General features: G+C 42.2%; 1 pseudogene; it reads right to left on the reverse strand.

The window, feature by feature from the left end:
• Positions 1-2,231: 2,231 nt before the first annotated feature.
• Positions 2,232-5,153, reverse strand: LOC122200390 (annotated as a pseudogene).
• Between the last annotated feature and the right edge of the window lie 208 nt (positions 5,154-5,361).

The following is a 5,361-nucleotide window of genomic DNA, read 5'->3' on the forward strand; positions in this document are numbered from 1 at the left end:
TAACACTAGACATCAAAAATGAAAAAATAACGTGAAAATGATGAATTTTGTGTAATTATTGTAATGATTTCATGTTAATGATTCATGCACTGATAATGAAGAACCAGCAATATGATTGCTTTGTGGTAGCCTCGTGTCATTTGATACAATTGCTTCACCATATCCTCGCCTACGCAACTAATGAATACATTGTTATAAAAATTTTATGGCATAGTCACCGTGATAATACTGGAAACATTGTTACATTATAAAAACCCACTTGCCTGTGATGATAGGCTGAAATGCAATTTCTCCCATTATGAGAGGGAGGCATACTGTACTGTGATACAATTCTTTGGAAGCAAAGTTATGAAGCAGCAAGAAAACTAACATATTAGAAATTTTATGTTAAATACCACCCACTTGATGCCTATTAAGGATAAGCTATCCACTTCCATGCAAGTCTGGCATGTGATGTTCTAACGAATACTTTGGTGATGATGATAATGACAACAGAAAACATCTACAGTTCTCGCTGTATGGTTATTAGATTTTCACACAAAGGTATTCATATATACAACAGATAAGTTTATGAACTTATTTACTTTGTTAACATGATTATTGGTAAGAGGAAGGAGATCATCATAAAGGTCATCATCATCGTTTTCAAATGTAATAGGCTGAGGAGGAAGAGGCAGGGTTGGTCTTGCTGTTTTGGAGAGCAGAGGCAGAACAGGTGGCGGAGGTGGAATAAAATCTGGAAATACTTTATAGAAATACATCATAATTTCTGTCTGACCTTTTGCTTTTTTTAGTCTCTCTAAAAATGTGTCTCTCCATACCCATCCTTCTTCCACCATTTGCTTTAGTTTCAATGCCCATATCATGGAAGGATTGGCATCACAAAAGAAGTCAAAAGCAATCTTGAAATATCAGAACCCTTCTGCCAGAATGTCCAATATCAATTTGTTTTCTGGCACTGCCTCTGTGTCTTCTTCCTCACCATCTGGCACTGGGTCAGAAAGACTCATCTTCATTAAATCTTTTTCTCTTCATTCCTCTGGTGTGGTGTCTATCAACCTTGAGTTTCTCCAAGGTCCATTATTTTGAAACCCTTCACACACACACACACACACACACACACACACTTTTTTTTTTTTTCTCATATCCATAGTCTCTTTTATGATTTCCTTGAGTGGCCCTGTCTTAAATCCTGTAAAGACACGCACAAAATCTGGACATAGTTTTCTCCAGCAGGAATGTATTATTTTGGGTTTGATGGCTTCCAAGGTTTTTTTTTTTTTTTCCCTATAAACAATGGCATTTTCAAGGGTATAACCCTTCCAGACTTTCTCGATGTTCTCTCTGTCAGGGTTTTTTCCATAGTGTTGACAGTCTTTCGTGGAGTAGCTTTTTGAGTTTTAAAGGTCCTTATCATTCCCTGATCTAGAGGCTGAATTAGAGATACTGTATTTGGGAGCAGGTAGACCACTTTGATAATTTTGGTGTTGAACTCACATAGAGTTTTGCATGCCCACGAACATTGCCCAATATCAAAAGAATTTTAGAAGGCAGTCTCTCATTGGCAAGGTGCTTCCTGACTCCAGGGACAAAGCATCAGTAGAAACAACCCAGAAGAGTTCTCATTGTCTGGGTCTTCTGTTGTGCAACCAAAAGACTGACAACTCGTGTTTATCCTTTGCCTTCAAGGTTTAGAGGTTAGCAGCTTTATAGATCAAGGCAATCCTGATCGCAAACCTAACTGCGTTTGCATAAAATAGTAGAGTTAATGTATCGCTTCTTGTCTTAAATCCCCGTGCTCACTTACTGAGACATGTCCTGTATGGTATTTCACCCCCGCTACCCCCCCCCCCCCCCCCCCCCCCAGAATAGAGCCTTTCATCTATATTAAAAACCTGTTCAGGCAAATAGTGTCTGGAAACCCATCTGCTGTCTTTTGGTCAGGCAAAGCAGCTTCCCTTGTTAGCTTGATTTTTTTTAAAGCCAAACTTCTCTCTTAAATTATCAAACTGTCCTTTGCTGGCATTAAATTCTCCAGCTTCAGATCCTTCACCTTCCTTTCACTTTATAATGACTTCATTTTTTCTTGAATCCTTAAGAGTCGTTAGGTATGCCTTTCTTATAGCAATCCTGCACCCACATAAAAGCTGTATTTTCAGTTTGGGATAAAAAGGTATTTCACAAAATGTGCAAAGTTTTTGTTCCTGCTGGCAGAGCTACAAATGACAGCATCACAAATTTCCTTTTATTTTATTTTTTGCAGTGGTCTTTATGCTGGATTCATTTATCCTGAAATGGCGGGCCACCGAGCTGCAGACCTCAGTCTGTGGTAACATATCAAACAATTCAACTTTTCCTTCTAACGTCGCGACTGTTCTCTGCTTCTTGGGAACACTTCCAGCCTCGCTCGTGGCACTCTGTATGAGTCCCATGGTGTTGTTCAAGGTTTATGGTATTGCACCAAACACAATAAAAAAACATGTGAGAACCTTAAGAGAACACTTTTTGGAGAACCTTAAGAGATCACTTTTTGGAGAGACAAACTGCTCACACAGAGATGATTACCATCATAGGGCATTTTAAATGGATACAACATTGGAGCCTACTACCACCATAGCAATAGGAGGTGGCTACAAAATTATTCCAACAGGGCAGTATCTACTACGGTTAATTGTATACAGTTAGGATTTAATGCTGCATCTTGGTTTACAGTTCTTTTTGACTATGAATGATGCCATGGATGATCTGTGTTTATGTGTGTAAGTTTTGATACATTTCAACTTTTTTTTTAAGTTTATTTTTGATAGAGAAAGAGAGAGAGAGAGAGAGAGAGAGAGACAGAGCATGAGTGGGGGAGGGGCAGAGAGAGGAAGACACAGAATCTGAAGCAGGCTCCAGGCTTTGAGCTGTCAGCACAGAGCCCGATGCGGGGCTCGAACTCACCGGCCGCGAGATCATGACCCGAGCGAAGTCGGACGCTCAACTGACTGAGCCATCCAGGCGCCCCACATTTTAACTTTTAATGATAGATTTGTATATATTTATGGTGGCAAATGATAAAATACACTAGTAGCTACATATATTACATATATTTTATGAATTTACGACCTACCTTTTTCTTAATTTTTTTTTTCTATATCCCTAGGCTATGTGGCTTATCTGTGAGTTTTTTTTTTCAAATTGTTGCACACCTCCAAATAGTTTTCTATATATTTCTGGGGAAAAAAATCCACATATATGTGGACCTGTGCTGTTGAAACCTTTGTTGTTCAAGGATCAACTGTTGTTAAGTTGGAAGAATGTCGTGAAGGCAAATGGGGTACAAGTGTGATGTAAGAGAACTGGAGCTTTTACAACGAACCCTGGAAATTGATAGTCACTGGAAAAAGGAAAAATCAAGGGATAGCAGTGTGGTAATACCACTCGTGACCGACTCAGGGTCCTTCCTCCTCTCTCCTTATTTACAGAACACGGAGTGGCAGCATGCTTAGCAAAAGGTTCTATTTCCCTGCCTTTCTTGTCAGTAAGGGTGGTTATTTTACATGATTCTGGCCAGTGATGGATGATCAAAAGTCCCTGGGTAGCAGATGCAGCTGGAATGTGCCTTTGCGTTTATCCTTCCTCTTTTCTCCTGGGACACAGTTGAGATTGTAGATGTGGCATGTCCATCTTGAGATGCTGAGGTGACAAGCTTGAGAGAGCCACATGCTGAGGAGGCAGAACAGAAGGGTCTCAGATGGGTCCTGGAGGGCGTGTCGGGTCCTGTGTCAGCCCTGCGTTTCTTCTAGGCTTCCTTACCTGAGAAAAATCCCTCATTTGTTCAGAAAATTGAGCTTTGTGTAGCTGACCAAGCTACATAAAGCACAATATTTAAAAAGTATGGTGGTAAATAGTGTTTAAAACATTTAAAATAATTCACAGCGGGGGCGCCTGGGTGGCTCAGTGGATTAAGCGTAATCCACGGCTCAAGTGACTTCAGCTCAAGTCGTGATCTCACAGTTTGCGAGTTCTAGCCCTGTGTCAGGCTCTGTGCTGACAATGTGGAGTCTCCTTCAGATCCTCTGTCTCCATCTCTCTACCCCTTCCCAGCTTGTACTCGTCCCCTCTCTCTCTCAAAAAGAAACAAACATTAAAAAAATTAAAAAAAAATAATTCAAAGCAGTTGCATCTGGGGGAAGGGAGACTATAGTGGGAACTGATGAGGTTTGGTATGGCTGATACTATAGTTAGCTCAGTTTGACTTTTGCACATTTTCTCTGCCTGGAACATTTTGATAGATCTAGAACTGTGGACTTTAGTAAAACAAAGCTGATAACCAATAGGTATTTGAGAGTGCAGGGCTCACTGTTAATTAAAGTGATTGGGGTAATTGATGTAGAAAAATAAAGTACCTTCGAATTGCACATTATGTCTGACGGCCTGCTAACCTTACATAAAAGGTTCTTCTTGGCTAAGTCACTAGTGGTCACGTGGGTCAGGCCTTCAAAGGGCAGGTGATGAGGCCTCTTGCTTCTTGGGTTCCAGCATCCAGGTACTGACACCGTTCAACAGTTGTGGTTAGGGTCAGGCTACACTCAGAGAAGACCCTGGAGGTGCCTTGGACCAAGTGGGCTGTGAAGATCACTCTGTCATAGCCATGGTTCCTTGCTCTCCAGAGAGCTGACACTCCTTTGTTGGGGTGGATGAGCAGGAGACACAGAGGCCCAGCCCTCCCAAGAATAAAGTGAAGCTGACCAGGTAGATTCGGTTGTCTCACCTTTTCTGAAGCACCTGTCTTCAGGGCTGAGGAGGACATCCTGGCCCTCAGGGAGATCCTGCCATATTCCTCCCTGCGTCCCAAATAGTCTCTCACCTCTAGCAGGATGGTTCACTGATTCCACCTGCAGTAGATGTCTCGGGGTGGAGGGTGGTAGGTCTGCTGTGCGTCGCACTGGTGATGGTACCACATGGGTGCAGGGTCTGGGTGGGATCAGCCAGTGTCGTTTCTCCACGATTCCCTTTATTCTCAGCTCAGTTTCTGCTGATGAAACTGGCCGGGTCCAATGGCACTTCACGGTGTAAGAGCACTGCGAAGGTAATCCTGTGATGCAGAAAGGTAAGCATCTTTTGTCCACACTGAAACTGGCAAGGAATGTAACGGAATGTATGTACATGGCTGAGCCTGTCTCTACTAACCTGAATGTTGGACTTGTACCATTATTCATATGTTAACCACCAAATGTCCAACCCAGCAATTGCCATAATTGAAGTGCTAAAACTTTAGTGGTGCCTGGGGGCTCAGGTGGTTAACTGTCCGACCCTCGATTTCGGCGCAGGTCATGATCTCACTGTCGTGGGATTAAGCCCCATTTCGGGCTCCAC

This window comes from Panthera leo, chromosome D1 (genome assembly GCF_018350215.1).
Source record: "Panthera leo isolate Ple1 chromosome D1, P.leo_Ple1_pat1.1, whole genome shotgun sequence".
NCBI lineage: Eukaryota > Metazoa > Chordata > Mammalia > Carnivora > Felidae > Panthera > Panthera leo.